Raw genomic sequence first — 23123 nt, 5'->3', positions numbered from 1 at the left:
CCAAAGTCCCTAAACATGTTGTTCCTACCCCTAGAGGAACAAGGCCAAGAAACCACAGCAATTCAAACAAGTTCTCCACCTGAAACTACTCAAAAACAAGCCAATTCTGGATCATGTCAACTGCTCCACTGAGCATCTGCGCTGAATGTCAACTGCTCCACTGTCCACCTGCGTTGAATGTCAACTCCAACAAAGGCTACCTGCGCTGAGCGAGTTTGGACTAGTGGAAGGCTCATTCCTCAATGTGTCAATGCCCAGGAAGCTTCCAAAATGACACTTGGATTAGGGAATTTGACTGGTGATGAGTAAGAGGTTCCAAATCTCCAAGTGGAAGCAAGAAACTCCAAGTGGAATCAAGAACTGAAAGAGGGAGAGGACACTAGTCACATCTCAGGCTGACTCATCCTCTCTCCAAACATCTATATATGGATCTCTCTCCATGAGATCTAGAGGCTGGAATTTGGTGAATGCAAAGAATTGTTGTTGGTTTGAGGTTAGAACTATTGGGTGATTTGCTTTGAAGGAGGTGAAGAGGAGATTCCTTTCTGCTGGGAAGGTGATTCTGGATTGGGCCTCTTATGGTTGTATCACTTCCTGAACTTTACTTCTTCCATCAATAAAGCCATTTGAGTTTCTTCTATATGCATGTATCTCAATGATGTTTTGTTATACTTGTGTATTTAGTTTATTCTAATCCTTAAACTAGTTATGAATGTATGCTTCTTGTAGTTTCCCTCTCTTGTCATTTTGCAGGATCTTGGTGTAGCTGGGCCAGTGAAAGAGTAAGGAGCTGGGAGCAAGCATCAAGGAGTGAGATTGGATCAACAATTAGTGGAAAATATCGGTTAGTGGATCTCTTTCTCCTCTCTTTACATTTCATAAAGAAGAAATCTTAAATAGTTTTGTCTTGCTTGTTGCTGAGGTACTATCACCCTTAGAGTGGGATAGGGTCATTCCGTATTGGATACTTTTCCCAACAACAAATTGGCGACTTTGCTGGGGATCGTATCTTGTTAGTTTGTTTGTGTTTTTTGCTATTCATTTCATAAACTTAGGGAGTACCGAATCGAATTGCATTTGGATTTTTCAAATGCAAAGTAGAGGGCAGCTACTCTAGTCCAGTTCTTGGACCTATTTATGATCTGAAGAGCTGATCCACAAGTACTCTAAACAGCTCTTAGTGATAGCTTTTCATCCTCCTTTGAATCATCCCTTAGTGTGTACTTGATTGATAGCTTTGATTTGGTAAAAAACTGTGATTTTAACTACAAACCGTAGCTCAAAACCCCAGAACATTCTCGTTTTGGTTTCAGCGCAGACCCAGTGAAGAGGTTCTGCATTTCAACGCAGGTCTTGTGAAGGCTACCTGCACTGAATGTAAAAACCTCTGTGTTACACCTGCGCTGAAACAGTCTTTTTCTTGTGCGACTGTGGTTCCCTGTGTCTTTTGCTCAGTTTTCATCCCTGTTTTTGCAGCCTGTTATCAGTCAATGTACCTATCTGAAACCACCTTTCTTTGCCTCTATTCCACCTCGGTTGTATAAAGAAACTGTACTTGTTCTTTGTGTATTTCTTACATCATTTTCAGTTTCCCATTACGAAAGTGAACTAGTCTTGCTGTGGCCTCTTAGATCTAGACCTGTCATAAGTGTCGTTTTGATCTTAGGAGTAAGTTTGTTTGTTGTTCACAGCTGATTGAGCTTTTACTTTCGTCATAGGGTTTGAATTTATGCATTTCTAGTGTTGAAACAAGTAAATCTTAAGGTGTCTTTTGATTTTTGGACAAAAGCTTGTTTGTTTTCACTTGAAATCGAATTCAAAGTTATACAACAACTTTCTTTTTATAAACATCAATATTAAGAAAGAGAAAAGAAATACCTTCATTGTGCATTTTCATTTTGACAGCTTGCATGTTGATTTAGGAAAAAGTGCATTAGTGTGTGCTCTATGATCTATGTGAAAAGATGATGTCTTTCTTTTCCCTCAGTAGTTAAGATTTTCATATGTTGAAAAGATTGAAAAAGCTTGCTTATCATCTTTAGACTGCATTTAGGAGTTGTACCATACATCTCGTGGTGATCCATAAAGGAAAACTGCTAAACAAGATCAACCTAAAATAAATTGAATGAACATAACAATGCTTTGAAACATAACGCAAACACATAGAGGTCTAAGCTAGAGACGTTTTCCGGCGTCGTTAAACGTGATATCTTACCGTTGAGTGGTTGGGTGATTCCTCCACGGTGAAGCGATAAGTATCAATACGAACTTGTGCTCCCACGTACCGTTGCGTATATATTGGGAGACCCCTATAGGAATAAAGCCTTTATCCATAGGAAGCCATGTCGGCCGCCCTACTAATCGCAATGCAGTGAACACAGCATTCACGAAGATTGACCGCTCGTACCTTAAAACGTATTCTGTGGTTTTGCGAAAAGTTTGGCACACCCTCTGCCTAGAACTCCAGAGCAGTTTCTTTTGGCCTTCTTCAGACTCTATAACAGAAAAAATCCATCTGAGCATTTGTCACTTCGGGCTCGTTAAAACATCGAAGGAGACTAGAGTCATCTTTAGCTTTTTCTCGACTCTTAAAAAGTGAAAAAGCAAGTTGTGTCTAAAGCATCGTTAAAAATTTATTTTAAACGGAACATAATCACCTCCTATTCCTGCGTTGATCTTTAGGTTGAGAACATGGAACACACCAACCAAGGAATTCCCCATGATGGAAATCCTAGTCCTTTCTCCTCTTGGGGAGATGTTGGTGCACCCCACATGGCCACATTGTCGCTTCCAGGACTGATAATTGGCCTGCCAGTCTGGCTATTCTCAACCAGTGTAGTTCAGGACACCACGGTTCCTGAAGAGTCGAGTCAACAGTCAGATCAGTCTAGAGCTACCCACCAGCCTTCTACTTCCTATAACTCTTCCTCTCCTCCTTCCTCTTCGCAAGGTAGAGCCGGCAAAAGCCAATCTCCCAAAGAGAAGAAGGAGAAGAAGAAGAGAGAGAAGAAGAAGAAGGAGCCAAAGGTGACTGGGGGCAAGCAAAAGACATCTGAAAAAAATCCACACACAGCACAGACCGGGCCTAAATCGCCATGTGTCATATGTAGAGGAGACCACTTCCATAGAGATTGTCCCTGTATTCCCCGGATACTAAGGGACTGGTCCCCTCGTTTGCACAATTCGAGAGCATCAACCTCTGATAGCCATGTTGAATGCTTACCATCAACCAACGAAAGTGAAGCTCCAAGACAAAGAGGGGGAGCAAGATCCCCCTGCAGATTGTGTGAAGGCGATCACGCCATCCACAGTTGTCCCTTCTTAGACGAGGCGAAGAGAGTTTTGGAAGATCGTCCGGTTTCACCGTTACGACTTCCTCCTGGATATAATAAACTCGTGCCAAGTCCTTCGTTGGTTGAAAATACAGCTGGCCCGCTCAAGTGGTCAGCTGAAGCATCAGTCATTGAAAATGAACCTACTAAATCCAGACCAGACGAAAGTCCAAAGGTCGAAACGGCAGTTGACCCGGTTCTGCCTTCAGAGGTTTCATCTTCAAATGACACCGTCACTGAAGATTTATCTTCAAATGACACCCTCACTGGAGAGAATAAGGATGACACCATCCAGATTATTTTCATCAACACAAACTCTGACGAGCATCAGGGCAATGCGCCCATTCCTTTATCGCAGCAAGGAACATCGTCAGGGTCATATCCGACCGTGTATTCGGTCCCACCACTAAGCAACCTGGTTGTGTCCTTTGATTGGAACCGACTAGGCAGACCCTGGTTGCCAGCCAGTATACCATTCAGAATTATAGTCCAAATATACAGAATGGTAATGGCTGGCACTATCATTGATGAAGGGGCATCTGTGAGTATCCTTTCCTCTATTGCTTGGAAAGCAATGGGTTCCCCAGCGCTTTTGCCTGAGATAAGAAATCTCTCGGGCTTTGATAAAGGAACCAGTCGACCATTAGGGATCCTCCCCAATGTGCCCATTACATTGAAAGGGAAGACCATTCAACTGAACGTGATGGTCATTCAAGGACCCTTGGTTTATAACCTACTCCTTGAACGAGACTATATATATTGCATGGGAGCAATAGTCTCCTCACTCTTTAGAGTAATGTGTTTTCCACACGAAGGAAGAATGGTCAAGCTCGTAGACCAACTTTCATTTCCGGGATCACGCATCGCAAATAGTCACATACCAACCCTGAATGGTCTATTAAATCAAGAAATGTCTCCGCCCCCAGTCCTTCTTCCCGATGAGTGCGAGTGATTCAGAAAATAGGACTGGAACCCAGGGGGCATGCATCCTGGTATGCTTCGGGTAGAGAAAACCTTGGGTATAAGGTAGGTTTCCGCGGGAGAATATGACTAGTCCGTACCCCGTCCGAAAGAAGGAAGAGGGGTTGTTCTGGAACAAGATTCTTTTGTCAAAGTTATGTGTTTGATGAAATAATGGTCATTCACCTTTGTCTACTTCGGTAGACACCGCCAAGGAATGTTCTGTTTAATCTGCTAATGGAACAATCTTTGGATAACCTGAAAGAGGTATGCCTTTCCTGGTAGAACAAATGTTTTACTTGCAAATTGAGGGGTAACCTTGAAATCGTACTTTATACCTGGGGGCATGCAAACCTTTTGGAGTGCAAGCAAGGAGCGGTTATTTATCTGCTTTTTGGATTAGTCGTAACCAAACTTGCATAAAGAAAGGATATGGAGCAAAGCTTGGCGAGATGAAGCTCCATAAAAAATAGAATCTTGAGGGGACATTCTTATCTTATGATTGGTATAAACGAGCAGTTTTAGCAAAGTTCATGCTCGTTAAAAAATAAATGCAACTGTGAGCAAGCTTCCCCCTAGAGTTCAAGCTCATCCAGAAAAAATGAACCGGTAAATAACCATTTGAGATCGTAAATTCATCAGCCATAAAAGCCTTGGTCGTGTTTGCACCGTCACCTCCACTTTTCATTTGGTCGATCGTTCACCTCCATTTGATTGTTTACCTATTTTGAGGAATAGCTGCGAAGAGTGATTTCACCTAGCCATCCTTGTGACACTGCCGTGATTGGAAAATTCCAACCTGTACCTGGAATCTGCTACTGCCCCTGTTTATCACTCGTTCCTCAAAATACGAGTCTTCTTTGAGCTCTTTTCACTGACTCGTAAAATATGAAAAGTTTGCTGAGTTTTGGCCTTCCGGCTCGTTAAAGCGACCGGAAGAGCTATCCCTCCTCTAGATTTTAATCTTTTTGGACCTGAGGGATTATTGCACAAAAAGATCGAGCGCTTGTCTAGTTCGGCTCGATAAAACTATCGAACATTCATCCCTTCTGTATTGTTTTATACTTTTTCGGACTTAAGGGATTAGATGATGAAAAAGGACCTTTGGAGTTAACTTTATGTACCTTTTCAAACTCTCTAAAAATGAAAAGGACCGAGTTGTCTTTGTCGCTAGACTCGTTAAATACATTAAATAGTGACAAACTTGTCTTTAGACGAGAACGAGTTTCCCTATCGCTAGGCTCATTAAAACATAGCGATGGGCTTGCCCGAAGGGCAGGTTATAGGACAAGCATACCTTATCCTCCTCAAGCTTGACAAAAATAAAGAGGTACTGGTCAGAAATGACTGGGGAAAAATTGGGAGAAACTCAAAGCTTTGATGGTAGCAAGTCGCTCTTGAACATGACACTTTTCCTCCGTACCACATCGGGTTGGGTTGTTTCATTCACCGGTCACATCACCATGGTCTCGCCATACCATCCATATTTGGGGTAATGCTACCGATCCATCGCATCAATGTCGTTATATGTTCAAAGAGATGTTGTTCAGAAAGAGTCAACCGTGTCCCATCGACTGCCATACATCATATTTCATCCTTTCATGACCGCCACCCTGAATCATATGTCACAGATCGTTTTCACCTTCATCACAATCATTAGCTCCGTTCCATGTCACTAATGTGGGATTCATTAAGGCCCTCCTGTGACGGATCGCTTCTTGTCGGCATCAGCTCATTATCGAAGAAGTTGATCTAGGAACACCCCCTTCAGTACTTTGAAGCTTGCATGCCTCAATGGCAAGTTTCTCACTTCCAGCGACAGGTATACATCAATGACCTTCGACCGAAAGATTTTGCGTGGTGTTCGACGCCAAGTCCTCTATTCACACCACGTGAATTGTACTGCAGTACCTTGAGGGTCATCATCATTATCGGTGATTCCTCTCGCGCTTGTTAACAGTTTACATCATTGACTGGTAATCAAGCGATGTATTTCCATGTTCGACTCCAAAAAATTCTCACATGGATCGACTTGTACTTAGAGTGAAGATCGGACGAGATTGAAGACCCTGGATCTAGTTTCATCCATCCGGGCTGCGATATATATTCAGGAAATAAAGACATTGACATGTGCAGCAGATGATCATCCTACTCAAAGGATGATAATTTCATCAGAAAATTATCAGTCTACCTTCAGACGATTGTCTGTTCTATGTACAGAAAAATGTATTTATAAAGCTGAGCAGGGAAATGCCCGCCTCAGCTAGATCATGAAAGCAGTATGAAAAATAATGTAGTGTATTGTATCTTATTATAGGTCACCTCCCAGCAATTGGATGAACTTCGGATCCTCCTGATAAAGCATTTCACCCGATAAACAACCTCATACTTTAGGGGGGAAACTGTTATAGACATTTTTGTGCCTTACAGCATGAAGCATGAAATGTCCATAATCTAAGGGATCCAAAGTCCCTAAACATGATGTTGCTACCCCTAGAGGAACAAGGCCAAGAAACCACAACAATTCAGACAAGTTCTCCACCTGAAACTACTCAAAAACAAGCCAATTCTGGATCATGTCAACTGCTCCATTGAGCATCTGCGCTGAATGTCAACTGCTCCACTGTCCACCTGCGTTGAATGTCAACTCCAACAAAGGCTACCTGCGCTGAGCGAGTTTGGACAAGTGGAAGGCTCATTCCTCAATGTGTCAATGCCCAGGAAGCTTCCAAAATGACACTTGGATCAGGGAATTCGACTGGTGATGAGTAAGAGGTTCCAAATCTCCAAGTGGAAGAAAGAACCTCCAAGTGGAGTCAAGAACTAAAAGATGGAGAGGACACTAGTCACATCTCAGGCTGACTCATCCTCTCTCCAAACATCTATATATGGATCTCTCTCCCATGAGATCTAGAGGCTGGAATTTGGTGAATGCAAAGAATTGCTGTTGGTTTGAGGTTAGAACTATTTGGTGATTTGCTTTGAAGGAGGTGAAGAGGAGATTCCTTTTTGCTGGGAAGGTGATGCTGGATTGGGCCTCTTATGGTTGTATCACTTCCTGAAATTTACTTCTTCCATCAATAAAGCCATTTGAGTTTCTTCTATATGCATGTATCTCAATGATGTTTTGTTATACTTGTGTATTTAGTTTATTCTAATCCTTAAACTAGTTATGAATGTATGCTTCTTGTAGTTTCCCTCTCTTGTCATTTTGCAGGATCTTGGTGTAGCTGGGCCAGTGAAAGAGCAAGGAGCTGGGAGCAAGCAGCAAGGAGTGAGATTGGATCAACAATTAGCGGAAGACATCGGTTAGTGGATCTCTTTCTCCTCTCTTTACATTTCATAAAGAAGAAATCTTAAATAGTTTTGTCTTGCTTGTTGCTGAGGTACTATCACCCTTAGAGTGGGATAGGGTCATTCCGTATTGGATACTTTTCCCAACAACAAGTTGATATAGGAACAGTAGAAACCAGAGCTGCCGATACTCTAGAGGTAGGTGGGGTAGATTGAACAGATGTTGCAACAATTCCAGTAGTCGTTTGAGGCGGAGTTCGAGGCGAACTAGGCCCAGACTGAGAAACTACACTAGGTGCAGAAGTTTGAATAGTAGGTTGGACAGGTTGCTAGGTTGAACCAGAAACCAAGGGTTGTCTAGATTGAGATAACAACTGCACATTCGGTTGCAAGATCTGTTGGGATTGATATGGATCCCACACTATGTTCATTCCGGGGTATGGACCCATAGAAGGTTGAGCAAATTGAGGACCATAACCGGGTTGAGGGTAGAGTTGATAATTCAAAGGTACATTTCTAGCTCCTTGGACAAATGATTGACTTGAAGGTGGTTGGAAACCTTGGGTTGGGTACTGACCTTGAGGTTGATAACCTTGAGGCATGTACTGAAATTGAGGTTGACCTTGAGGCATATATTGATATTGGGGTTGACCTTGAGGTACGTACTGAGTCTAGGGCTGACCTTGAGGAATGTACTGTCCCGAGGGTATGTACTGTCCTTGAGGTTTCCCCCCAGGTAGTAATTGGGTACCTTGAGGTTGCCCCCCAGGTGATAATTGAGGACCCTGAGGTTGCCCCCCAAGCGGTAACTGAATATCTTCTACACTAAACGGCTTAGTTCCATTATTACTAGTTAATAATCCATGTTCAATAGGTTGAGGAGATGCTCCTGAAAAAGTACCAGTAAGTGGCTGATACCCAGAACAAATAGAAGGACTGCCATATAAAAATGTTTCTGGAGATTGAGAAAACATGGATGACTGTCTCGACATATTCAAAGGAGGATAATAACCTCCAGGTGTTGGATGATAAGGAACTTGAGGTGGTGAGAAACTGAGTCCCGGGTTTTCCAAAAAATTGGTCAATGAAAGACACCAAGCATCCCTCCTAGGTGGACTGTAAAAGATCGATTCACGCTCTCTAAGCTCTATAGTTGGTTGATTTTTAGGGATAGATATACCTTCTTCCGGAGTAACAAGTTCCTCTATAGCAATAAGTCTAGAAGGAAGATTTTGTATAATGACTCTGCCTACCTTGGGTGAACCAGGACCACTGGAAGTTGGAGAGGCAAATCCTGATGATGGAGTAGCAGCGATTCAGTTTCAGGTTCAGAAATTCCAGGTTCCTCGGCTAATTCACTAGTAGAAGAAAAACTACCAGTAACTTCGGAAAATGAAATTGGTTCAATAATATACTCTCGTGCTTGAACTTGATAATCAGGATGCACAATTAAAGAAGATTCTCCTTCTTCCGGTGACCCAACTCTACTGTCACTAGGAGTTACAAGAGCTCGTAGCCCTTCAAGTTGGCTTGGTGAAAACTCAGGAGGTTGGCCCCGCAGTCTACGGGACTGTCTTGGTAATTCAGCCATGATTAAAAATATTTAATTACTTCACACGCAAACAAAGAAAAATCTCAATGAAAACTACCTGAAGTCTCTAAAGAACCAAACAATTTGAATCACATGCCTAAAAGATCTAGGAGTTCAAACCACACACAAACAGTAACTTTCCGTACCAAAAACACTAGTTGGTGATGAAATCCAACGTTGCAGAATTCAATATAGAAATGGCGGTTGGAACAGCTACCCTGACAACTTGCTTAATGAACAGGCTGGCACAAGTTTCTCCACTAAACCGTCTCGAGTGAAGATAACCCCCCCAAAAAGTCCAAGTGAGTCTAGTCGACGTCTGCTCCAGATACAGTGGTATCTTCCCTCCACCATCACCTTAGGAAAGAATCCTATAGATTATGGTCACTATGGTTACCAACGGAAACAAATATACTTGGGGGAACATTCTGTGATCCGATACACACTCAAGGGCAGAGTAGCAAAGCTCAATCCCCTTGAAGGCTCCTTGACATAATCCAAGGTTTACCAACAAGTGACCCCAAGCTCCTCGACAATGGTTAATCTGAGGTTTACCATTTTTAATATGTGTATATCTGCTATCATTCCCAATGAGGAAGGATTGATTACCCCACTGGTTCGGATATGACCTCGTGCTTGACTCCTATAAGAGGAGGTTCCCAGAGCATAGATGTGACAATTGGAATTTATCTCCTACCGCAAGATACAGCTACTTGTTCGTTTTTACTATCTTGGAGAGTTAATTACTCCCTACTCCAAGATACTATAGCCTAAGCTATGTTGGTGATAAAGAGCCCTCGAAATAAAAAGATTGCTAGATAAATTTTACTTTAAGCATTATTTTTATGGTTGTTTCTTAAGTCAAAATGTGTGGAGATGAAACTTTATAGTGTGAAGACTCGACTCCAAAACACTAAAAATGCACCTAAGATAATAAACAATCTTTTTTCTTCAATGAATTTCTAGCTAAAAAAAGAGTTGAGAATGCAATTTCTTGAAAAACAAATCTTTCCTTAACAAACAAATGAAAAGAAAAACTTTTTTGTCTTTTTCAATAAACTCAAAAATGAGACTACTAATTATGCTCACAAAAATATCCCTTTCTTTTTTCAACACTCAAACACTACAAAAACAAACTTTTTCAAAAGAGATTTTTTTTTTTAATTTCTAAAACACACTCAAAACTATTAAAATCTAATCTTGAGATCTATAAATTCTAGAAATCTAATTGAAGCAAAAGCTTACGAAATTTCTTTTCAATGATGTTTTACTTAGCTATGAGCAAACTAAGGACTAATTTGTTCAGAATAACAAATTAATCAAAAAACAACTAGCTTAAGTTTTCTTTTTAAAAATGAAATCCACAAATTTCAAAACAAGTTCTTTCGAATCTTTGCAAAGAGAAAAACGAGATGTATTCCTCACCAAAGGCAGATTTTACAAATCGTCAGACTCATAAAGAAGACCAGAAAAAACCATGGTGATCTGAGGTTTCTAAGGCTTCTAAGCTCTGAGTTACTACAAATACCAAACGAAAATCAAGCCAGGCACACAAAACTTCCAGAAATTCACCTAAAAGCTAAATGCCAATGGAATTCACCTACAAAAGCATCTAACAAGACACATGCAGATCTGGGCAGAGGCTAAAACACATAAACAAATCCTAAGCTTAACTAAATGAAAATATTTTAAGTTTTTCAAAATTTTGACAAGGTCCGCAGGCTCCCAGTACAACTAGGTGCGGTACCGCTCTGTGTAGTAAAGCAATAGTGCGGGGATGTCCGCGCTGTGTTACAAATAGAGCGTACGGTCCTCTTCCAAAAGTGTGAAAATCAAAAAACAATTCAAGATCTAAAGAAACTACCCAATCCCACACACATCAAGCAAAAACCAGAAACAAAGAAAAGGTTTCTCAAGTCAAAATAAAAGCAAAGGCCAAAACAAAAATTCAAGTCCCCAGTGGAGTCGCCATTTTGTCGGCCGGATAAATCATTCTTTTGGACAAGACTGATCTCCCTAGTATCTATGGATATCTAGCGACAAGCAAACCAAACAAATTCTATCTTTCTCTAAATATTGCAATTTATAAATAAAGGCCAATAGATGTTTTAGACCCTACCTCAAGTCCAGTGCTAGTTTGTGGAAGCCACGCTCCATTCATCCAAATGAGCTCCCTTTTAAAGAACCTACAAACACAAATAGGCACACATCAAATAACACCTGCATAGCCAATATAACAAACCATATTTATCATGATGATCAAGGAATTCATGAAATAAACCATAGAAGATAATTTATTGAGAAAAATGAATCTGATTGTATTAACTTTAATCAAAGAAGAACTTTACAACCTTGGTGCCTTGATGTTGTACAAGATCCTCCCAGGGTCCAGCAAGAATCTCCTCTACTTTGACAAGTTTCACTCTCTTCCCAAAGAAGCCAAAAGGTATGTAATCTCTCCTCTCAAGCTCAATTAGGAAGTCTAAATTCCAACAGCATTTACCCTAAAAAATATTCAGCTTTCAACCTCCCTAGCAACTAACCTAATGCCTCATTTTATAGTGCAGAGGAAGGAAGTTACCAAGTCCACCTTCAAAGGGATAGAGTCCTCCTTCAAAGGGATAAGCTCCTCTCATCAAGGGGTTAGCTCCTTTAGTTATGGGATGCATGAACCACCTAGGAGTGAACTTGCCACCTCAAGATTCCTTCTAGAAGCGTCCAGAATTAATCCAAAGTGAGTTTTTAATAATAAACATGTGCCTTTTTTACTTTTACAGGGGTCCACACCCTTTCCTTTAGAGACTGAGCAGGCAGGTCTGCAGGGGACATGACCAAGGGGTGCGGGACCACAGGTAATGCTAAGAGAAAGTGTGGAACCAGAGTTTTAGAGATTTTCAAGGACTTTCTCTCATTTTTAAGGCTTTGACATGAAGAGCTGAGGTTTAGGACTTGCATAGGAGGACAGTATGAGTGGTGATAGACTCACACTAATTACAGAAGGTCATGGTGACAATATTTTGTGTAATAGATCTGATTTCATGACATTTCATTATGCCCCCCTTTGAAAATCCCCTTGGTAATATTACTAAATCGTTTAGTTGAATAGATTTTCACATCCATATTTGGTCTAATACATGGGAAATTTTTACTCTTTCAATGAAGTTCATTAGTAAAAGGAATAATACCAAAATAATCATCAAAGTGCTATATTTTAGGTTTAGATTTGAAATTATTATTGCGTTTCCTTGTCATTTTAATAATCTCACTTTATAATATAAAGGAATTCTATTTTACGATAACTTATCTTATAAAACAACTATTAAAGTGACAAAAAAAAAATATAAGTTTAGTATTCTATAATTTGTCCATGTCATCCTATCCCTTAAGGAGAGTATTTGTCTCCCCATCTATTAGCACAAATTATCAGAGTATAAATTAAAAATTGTGTGAAAAAACCTGAAAGATAGGGGGTCTCCTAAAAGAGCCAACTTACCATGATCATGAGCTTTGATTTTTATGACATTATCACATCTGGTCACCAAGCTAGGATAATGGTTCACAACACTTTGTTGTCAGACAAGAGTCCTCATCACAAGATGGCTTGTTCATGACTATCAACACTTGTGAATGGCATGATCGTATTTGGTCACCAAGATCGGACAATGCTTTTTAGAGTTATTAATGAAACATTTCTTCCTTGAAATACTAAATAGTAGATGGGACGCTGACATTCCTTTGGGTTAAAAAGGTAACCCTATCGAGGCTATGGATTCTTGCTGGCAACAGTGGCTCTACCTGTGATAATGGGGGTTCATATTTTTCACTAAACAAAATCATAAACTTGTGTCCTTTAGTTTATGTTCTCATTAATTAATGCTTGTTGTAAACATGGTCTTGCTCTTATGATCATTACAGTAGACATTCAAAATGATTAAACTATGTTTTTACTTTTTCATGGATTTCATAGAGTCTAAATCTTAGAATTTTGATTTTATTTAGCCTTGTTCCTTTTCCTCTTTTGGATTTCATTAATAATAAACTAGAGATAATTAGTTCTTCCCAGTTTGTCACCATTGTTGTGGTAAAAACACAACCTCCCCATTATTAAATTAATTCTCATTATGGGGACCCGTTGATTGAATGGTTGGTCATATTACTATTTGATTTTGAGAGTTTTTATTGCCTAAATGAGTTCATTTTGTTCTTATGTTCCTATCATAACTCATTTGATCTCATTTGGACATTTGGTTTGAAAATGTTTCCTAGAAGATGATCAAACATTTTCACTACCCTAGCCTAATCAATTGTATAAATGTTCATTATCTTTACCCCCTGAGACCAAGATTTTCATTATAAAGTGGCTTTGTATTTTGTCACTTAAAAGCGGATATAACAATTTTATTATTATCAGTGACTGAATAATGGCCGAAACCTTTTATGTTATGACTAGATTTTTCTTTAATTTGTAAAGAATCAAAATTATTTTAAAAGTGGTTGTAGTTTATTAGACGAAAGACACATATACTACAAATCCTCCTCCACTCCCTTATATCGGATAATTCCATATCAGAGCTTTCTTATGTGTCACCAATTAAAATTTCTAATAACCATAGGTCTCCAATCTCTAATCAATTATTCCTTCTGATATGTAGACATTTTAATTTACAAAGGAGTCGAAGGCTTTTATCAGTGGTTGTAATTTTTCAATACATATATTGAAGCTTTGATATCAGAGGAATTATTTAGAATTTCTGATATTCAAAGTTCTGAATCATACTAAGTGGATGTAGTTTACTGATAAGAGAAATCAAATATCCAATATGCCACATCATACTCTGCTCCTACATATCGAAGATATTATATCAAAAATTTTGTTTTGTGACACCGCTCAAAATCTCTAACTTCTGTTTGTCCAAAACCTCTGATTGCATATTATGTGTCACCTCTGATTGGCTATGATCTCCAATATTCCAATCCCGCTTATGTCGCAATAACAATGTGTCATTCCACTGATATCTAATTTACACCCACCTCCGATACACGGACCCGATATCATATTCAACTTTGGCCTATAAATTTATCACGTCTAACATATCATAAATTTTAAATGGTTCACCACTCTAATCCTCTGATAGGTAGATCTGATATTGCATTTAATTGTAATTTATAACAATATTGGGTTTGCACCTAATCCACTCTAATCTCTTATCTCTAATTTTGATATCCTCTGAATTCCGATTGAGATATTTGGTTCACCTCTGATATCCTGACCCAATATGGTATTAACTATGATCTAATCGCAATATCGTGTCCATTTAATCGAAGTTTTTATGATGAGAGACCATTCGAAATCACTGATAAATGGATGCGATATAGTAATTTAAAAAGAGTTCAATATGATGTCATGTCCACTCCATATCACAACCTTTCATATCGACATTTTTCATTTGTGCCCATTGTTAAAATATCTGATTTCAATTTTTCTGATGCAATTAAGTTCTTGCCACTTGTCCATTCCATGGGGTCACTGTCTTATTAATAGAAAAGCCACTATATTAAAATGAAAAGTTCTTGAGTCATATGTGTATTAAATTTTCCATCATGGCTAATTCTAATTTCTCTATTACAGGAAAATACCAGGCCGATTCGAATAGATCATTCGATTAAACATCCACTCAGCCATGTGTCGAGATCCAAACCAAGATAGACAGAGGAGTTTAAAACAAATGAATATCAATATCATGAAGATCGCAAGCCTATCTAGCAATCTTCTCAATAGTGGTTGACAAAAAAAAAACTGAACTCAACAACAAGCTAAATTGGTCACTTTATCAGCAGAGGTGATTGACATTTGGCATGTGATTCAACAGAGGAAATAATTACCTGATTTAATTATCTCAGTGGTAGATAGATACATGGAGTTATTGTTACTTTCAAGAGTTCACCTCAAGCTCTGTATAAATATTGTCTTTGCCAATTTTAAAAGACTTTGTTTTTCCATGAGAGAAATTTGATAATTAGAATTGCATAATAGGCATAGTTAGGCATTATTAGAATAGATGATTCGAAACCAAGAGGAAGAGAAGCAGAGTAATGCTTGGGCTTATAACCTATTTGTAGAGGGAGTTCAATTCTAATTCACACTATTGTGGTGAGGTCAAAGTCATTCTTTACAGAAAAATCAATTTACTGACATCAAGGGATTTGCACTACTGCAATATATTGAGGTTCACGTAACTTGTTTCAATTATGTAATGAGATTTATTTATGTAAGTGCAAGCATAGAACTACTATTTTCATCAATTATTGAAACAAATTCTTTAGCTTTCAATTTCATTTTTGTTGTATGAGTATATTGGTTTGTCTTTAGCACTATTGTTAAATGTTATTTGATATGCCCATTTAAAATTTCGTCAAGCTATCTTGTAGGGTTAATCAGAAATGAGATCCGAAACTAAAACTTGTATAAGGACAGATCTTTATCTCCTTGAGCTACTAGCTATCTAACAATTTAATCTTATAGATGTCTTGTTTCATACATGCCATGTATATGAACTATTTCAGTATTGTGGCATGAATCTTTTGGTCCTTATGCATATGTTGTATTAGGAGTTGGTGTTATTTATAGTTAAATGTCTAGTAACTACTTATTAGGCATTTAGTTGTTCATAATTGTTTTAACAAGGATTAGATCTTGTGAACTATTTCCCTGGTCTAGTTCCTTCATTTTATTTCAATTCCTACCTACTTCTTTTCCCATCCTTTTAACTTTCTCTTGATTGAGGGAAGGACTAATTCTTCCTTCAATCGAGATAGATTAAATATTATATGAATTTTAGATTATACTTTACATTTAGTTCTAATTACTACATTTTAGAAGTCCCCTCATACAGGGGAAAACTTTATTTTTGGCTTGGTTGAGACCCATATCAGCTTAAGGATCACTTTCTTTCCTGATCAAGAAGAGAGATGATCTGATGTATCTTCTCTAGTGGTAGGCGAAGGTCATATTTTAAGCCAATGGAGATAGAGAGAAGGTAATTGGACATAGTTTAACCATTCATAACCACCATTTCAATGGAAAATGAACTTCTCTAAGTTCCTAACTGGGTGGCATCCCTTATAATGTTGAAGGAGATATTTGTGAGCCTTCAACAGGCGGACAATGACAAGATCATGTAGGCACAAGAGAAACAAGCATAAGTTAATGCAATACTATTTCAAAGTTTGTCAGAATTACAGTGAAAGGGACCACTTCGGATCGGCCATGAGCAGGAGGATAGGACTAATGAGGAATATAGCAATAGGTCTTATGGCGATCACAAGTCGGATGACACAATTAGAGACGGCAGGTTGATGGACACTTCAGATAGGAGATGTGATAGACACATGTACTATTCCTGTTTTGGTTCTGACAAGCATCATGATCATCATTGTTATCATCCTTATAGGAGGAGTGATAGGGAATACTTGTTAGATGAGTTCAAGAAGGAAAAGCCACCTACCTTTGATGGAGAGATGACAAAATCACAAAATGTAGAGGCATGGTTTCTTGGAATGAGGAATTTCTTCAAGTTGCACACTTATTAAGAAAACATGAAAGCAAGGATAGTCATTTTTAGTCTCAAAGGTAAAGCATATATTTGGTGGGAAGATGTGAAGGATGATAAAGGTATTATGAGGATGATTTGACTTGGCATGAGTTTGAGAGGCTCTTCAAGAAAAAGTACTTTTCAGAAAGGTACTATGATGACAGAGCTAAGGAGTTTTATGAGTTGTGGATGGGTTCCATGACAGATGATGAGTATACGAGTAGGTTCTTAGAGTCGTTGAGATATACGTCTTACCTCAAGGAGGATATGGTGAAGGTTAAAAGATTCATTAGTGGATAGCTAGTAGCATACAAAGACTAGATTGACTTCGATGAGCCTAAATCATTGAAGGAGGCCATCTGAAAGTTGAAACATTGTTATGAGCATTCAAAGCAAAAAGTTGATCCTAAGCATGATTTGAAAGGAAATGAGAAAGATAAAGGGAAATGGACACCGAAGCGAGGAAGAACTCAAGATGCAAGTCAGAAAGAAAATGTAGTCCCTTACAAGAAGTTCAACATAACTAAGAAGGGAAATGGAAAGCAGTATACTATAGGTGGTGGTAGTGAACCGTTATAGTGTTTGATATGTGCTAAGGATCATCATAAGAGAGATTTTTCACAGTATCAGAGTGGTGGTAGACCCCAGATATACAGTGCTCAAGAGGCACATACAGTTGGTTATGTTGATCCTAACTTCCCTTGTATCTATGCAATTCTCAATAACAGGCAGATAGATAATCAAACATCGATCATTGAGATGGATGGTAAGCTTTGTGATCAAGTTGTTTCTATTTTGATTGATCCTGGATCTAAATATAGTTATATTAATCTTGAACTGGTGGAGAAGTGTGGTTTGAGAAAAGAAGTGCATGCAGAATATTGGCTAGTACAATTGGCTACAGGTACAAATAAGTGAGTTCACCATTGGGTAAGAGCTTGCACATTTGAGTTGAATGGTATGCCTACAACAACACTTCTGAATGTACTTCCATTGGGATTGTATAGTATGTTTTTGTATATGTATTGGCTATACCTTCACATGACCAAGGTGGATTTCTTTGACAAGGCCATTGAGGGTGTGGATGACAGCGGCGAGAAGAGGAATTTGTAAGGAAAGAAGAAGCCTACATTAGTTAGGATGGTTACCACTATGCAGGCTAAGCATAGTTGCAGAAAAGGTTGTGTGATGTTTGCAGTACACATTTCTAGTGACCAGAGTAAGGAGGTTGAGGATGCAGATGTGTTGAGTAGGTACCCAATTCAAGGATGTATTTCCTAAAGACATTTCACAATTTCCACCTCACAAGGAGGTAGATTTCTCTATTGAGTTAGTGCCAGGGGCAGCTCCAACATCAAAGACACCTTACAGGATGAGCACACCTGAGTTAGTAGAGTTGAAGTTGTAGTTGAAGGAAATGTTGGACAAAGGATACATCAAACCCAGTGTATCTCCTTGGGGTGCATCAGTGTTGTTCGTAAGGAAGAAAGATGGTACCATTTGATTGTGCATTGATTACAAAAAGTTGAACAAGGTAGTGATCAAGGACATGTACCGATTGCCGAGGATTCATGATTTTTTTTATTAGTTGAAGGGAGCAACAATGTTCTCTAAGATCCACTTGAGATTGGGATACCATCAAGTACGCATCAAGGAAGAGGATATCTTCAAGACCGCATTCAGAACCAATTATGGGAATTATGATTTTTTTGTATTTTCATTCAGTTTGAGTAATGCTCTAGCTACATTTATGTGTTTGATGAATATTGTGTTGCGTCCTTATCCAGACAAATTTGTTGTTGTATTCATTGATGACATATTCTAAAAATGAGGAAGAACATGCCGAGCATTTAGCGACAATGTTGAGATTGCTAAGAGAGCATCAATTGTATCCTAAACTTAGAAAGTGAAACTTCTTTCATACTGAGGTACACTACTTGGGACATGTTGTCTCCAAGGAAAGCATTGTAGTAGATCTAGAAAAGATAAGGGCCATCATGTAGTGGGCAGCTCCTAAGAATGTAGATGAGGTGAGATCATTTATGGGATGGGAAGGTTACTACATTAGGTTCATTAAGAAATTCTCATGCATTGCATATCCTATCACATTATTGCAGAGGAAAGGTAAGAAGTTTGAATGGACAGAGGAGTGTGAGGCTAGTTTTGAGCAACTTAAGCAGTTGCTAACACATGTACTAGTAATAAATATTGTAGATTTGGACAAGGAGTTTGTTGTGTATGCAGATTCTTGAAAGAAAGGACTTGGTGGAATTCTCATGCAAGAAGGACAAGAGGTGCGCTATGAGTCACGAAAATTGAATGAGTATGAGCAGAACTATCCGACTCGTGATCTTGAGCTAGCAATGATCATACTTGCATTTAAGATATGGAGGCATATCTTCTTGGCAGGAGATTTGTACTAAGGAGCGACCAGAATGGGTTGAGGTATTTGTTTGATGAGTCGAATATAAATGCCAGGAAAGCTAGATGGTTTCCCAACCTTAGTAAGTTTGAATTTGAGATCAGATACATCAAAGGAAAGGAGAACTGGGTTGTGGATTCACTTAGTAGGAATGTATAGGTGAATCATATGCCATCTATCAGCTCTTATGGGACAGAGTTACACGATAGGATATTATAGGTAGGATAAAGGGATGACAAGTACATGGAGATCATGCACAGGTTACAACAAAGTACATGTACAGGTACAAGTGCAAGTGTAGGTGCAGGTGCAAAGGATATGGACTATTATCTTATAGCAGATGGATTGGTGAGATCTAGAGATAGGATCTAGTATCAAACTACATTGAACTCAAGAATCTTATCTTGAGCGAGTTTCATGTCAAGCCATACTCAGGTCACCAAGGATATCAGAAGACATTGATGTCGGTGAAGAAGTTTTACTATCGGCCAAATATAAAGAGGGAAGTGGTAGAATTTTTGGATAGATGTCTAAACTGTCAACAAGTAAAGGTGGAATGAAAGAAGCCAGGTGGCTTACTCAACCTATTGCGATTCTAGAATGGAAATGGGAGGCCATTTCCATGTATTTCATTATAGGTCTTTCGAATACACTAATATAACATGATTCTATTATGGTCGTGGTTGACGGGTTGATCAAGGTAGCTCACTTCATTCCAATGAAGACTACATATTCATCCAGTGAGGTTACATAGGTATTCATGATAGAGATAGTGAGGGTACATGGTGTTTCGAAGAAAATTGTGTCAGACAAGGATGCGAAGTTCACTTCCAAGTTTTGGAAGGAGCTATTTGCATGGTTGGGTACAAACTTGGCCTTTAGTACAACTTATCATCTACAGGCAGATGGATAGGCAGAGAGGGTCAACAGGGTATTGGAGGAGATGCTGAGGATGTACATGATGCACCGACAGAGGAAATGGGAGGAGTATATTCCATTGGTTGAGTTCACATACAACAATGGTTATCAGTAGTCGTTGAGGATGAGTCCTTTTGAGGCATTGTATGGGAAAATTTGTAATACTCCTATCAGTTGTAGTGATCCAGCGAATAGGGTACTTATTGCACCGGATGTGTTGGCTGACATGGAGCAGGAAATGCAGGTTATAAAGAAGAATCTAAAGGAAGTATATGATAGATAGAGGAGTTATCCAGATCCACACATGGCATTCAAGGAGTTTCAGGTTGGGGAGTATGTGTATTTGCACGTTAAGCCCAAGAAGAGCTCTGTGAGGATTGGATCATGTGCCAAGTTGGCACCATGGTATTGCAGGCCTTTTGAGATCCTTGAGATGATTGGACCAGTTGCATATTGACTCGCATTGCCTCCAACAGTGAAGGTCCATGATTTTTTCCATATTTCATTGATTAAGAAGTATATAAAGGATGTTGATCATGTTATTGATTGATCTGTATTGTAGGTGTAGAAAGAAGGAGAGTTCCAACCAGAGCCTAAGTGCATATTGCAATGGAAGCATCTCATGTTCAGGAACAAAACCATAGATCAAGTTAAAGTGCAGTGGAAGCAATTTTGGCCTAAAGAAGCTACATGGGACATGACAGATCAGATGTGGGCCTTGTATCCTTCATTATTTTCTGGTTGAGGCAAATAAGTTTTGGTTTAGTGTTTGGTATATGTTTGGCATTGTTTTTTCGGATGTTTTGGTAGATGTATATGGATGTAAACTTTCCCATGAGCTAATTTATAAATCTCTAATAAGCGGTATGGTTGTTATCTTGTCATGTTGTGATTATGTTTTTCTCTTGAGCATGTATTTCATTGTAAATACTACAACGAGCTAAGTTATAAATCTCCATGGGTAGTATGTTTTCTTTTTAGTGGTTTTTTTGAGGTCTTTGTTTGGTTTAACACGGGAGGGTTCTGTAATAACCCTGGTGAAAATTTCATGTAATAAAAGTTAATAAAGGGAAAATAAGACCACGGTTAAGGGAAAATTATTCCAAGTTGAATGTTAGTCAAAGATATCCTAGTTCGAATCACTGGATGTGTTTTTGGCTAAGGAAACTTGGCAAAGGCTAAGGCAAAGGCATTAAAAGGAAAAAAATAATGTTTGGCACATTTATTTATGAAAATAAAGGAAATTAGGAGAAAATTAAGGTGAATTGCCACAGGTTGCATGTGAGGAGGAAAATGAAGGAAAATAATGGAAAATGAAGAAAATAGAGGCCTCATTAATAAAAGGGATTTTGAGGATCAGTTGGTAACCTTTCGTCATTTCAAGTTTGGAGTTATCTCATTATTCTCTCTCTCGCACTCCTGGTCACTTAGAGTTTTCTTGGAGCACCCTAGGTTTGGATCAAGGAAGGAAAAGCAAGAAAAGGGAAAATAAAAACAGGCAAGGATCAAAGAAGAAGAGAAGGATCAGGCAACTTCAACAGGAAGACTTGCAGGTACATATTGCATGTGTTATTTCCTAGATGGTTTTGGCATGCATGGCTTTGCATGTTAGTGTATGGTTCTCTTGCTATCAATGGCATGGTTTTGCCGGGTTATGATAGTGGTTTTCAACCTAGCCTTTCCTTCTTCTGGATTCCATGTTGTGTTGGGATGTTTATTTTGTTTTTAAGCTTTGGTTTGTTAGATGGATTTCAGAATCAAGGGTAGAGGTGGTCTCAAGTTTCATTCCGAAAGGTCTAGGAATCCCTTGATCGATTTTGGTGGGATACATAGTAAAGCCTAAGGGAGGAGTCTTGGTTTAGGTCCTAGTGATCCAGGTTAAGATTGTGGTAAATCCTGAGAGACAAGTCTCAGTTTAGGGCCAATTGATTGGGGATTGGATTGCGGTAAATCCTGAGAGAGAAGGAGACAAAAAATTTGATCCATGTGGATATTGGTGGCCACTTGCCTATTCCACTTGGATGCCCACCATTGTTTCTTTCAGTTTTTTAGTTTCCTTATTTGTGGCATAATTTACTATTTTGACAATTTTTTGGGTCCTGAACTACAGGAGCAATTTTGAGGCCCTAAACGATGTTTTTTGGGAAAACTGGGACCAACATGGGTCGCCAACCAATTTTGGTCATTCAAAAGTTGTAGTCCTTGGATAGATATTTCTAACAAGGTATTGTGCAGATCAAATAGAGATTGTATGCCAAGGTTACGAACCCGGAAGTTGATGCACCAATTTACCAAAATGGGGCCCATAATTTGGCGCTTCATCTCCTACGGTTAGGTTTTTGGATGTTTAGGGTTTTCCATTGTTTCACAATAATAAATAGGCCTTTGAGCTTCATTGTAACATAATTCAAAGGCATGTAGCCGCCACATATCTTCTCAGTGATAAGTTACCATTTCCCAAGCTAGTCTTATTTCCATTATGTTCATAAGCATATTTCAGTATTTAATATTAAGGAAATGAAGAGTTATTTATACTGCATCTCTGTATTTATGGTTATATCTGTAATCTGTTGTGTTCTTGTTTAAATCTGTATCAATGGTGTTGTCACTCACTACATTATGGGTTTCAATTGGTCAAGGTTTCCCGAGAGCAGTGAAGTTAAATCTATTTTTCAGGCCACATAAGCCATCAGAGCTTAACCAGACCCTCCCCATTTCCAAGTGCTCAGAAAAATATTTCCAACGGTACATGGAAGTCCAAAAATGGATTCATGGTGTAGAATATAAAGCATTTTGAATATTACCTTGGAAAAGCCTAGATAATAGAGAAAAATGACTAAGTGTAGAAGAGAAATTGCAATCGGAGGTCTGAGGTTGATCGAAATTGCAAATTGGGCTTGCTGGTGGGTAAGGAGAAATGGTGGGAGTAGAGATAATGATCGACCATTTACTAATATTACATATCGACAATTGATGGATTAAGGATTAGTATTCATCAATGATCGATGGGGTTT

Source organism: Pinus tabuliformis, chromosome 1_1, assembly GCF_031772625.1.
Source record: "Pinus tabuliformis cultivar Carrire ecotype Pingquan chromosome 1_1, CPIR1, whole genome shotgun sequence".
In the NCBI taxonomy this organism is placed as follows: Eukaryota; Viridiplantae; Streptophyta; class Pinopsida; order Pinales; family Pinaceae; genus Pinus; species Pinus tabuliformis.
The sequence above is the reverse complement of the archived record's forward strand: the minus strand, read 5'-3'. Positions refer to the sequence as shown.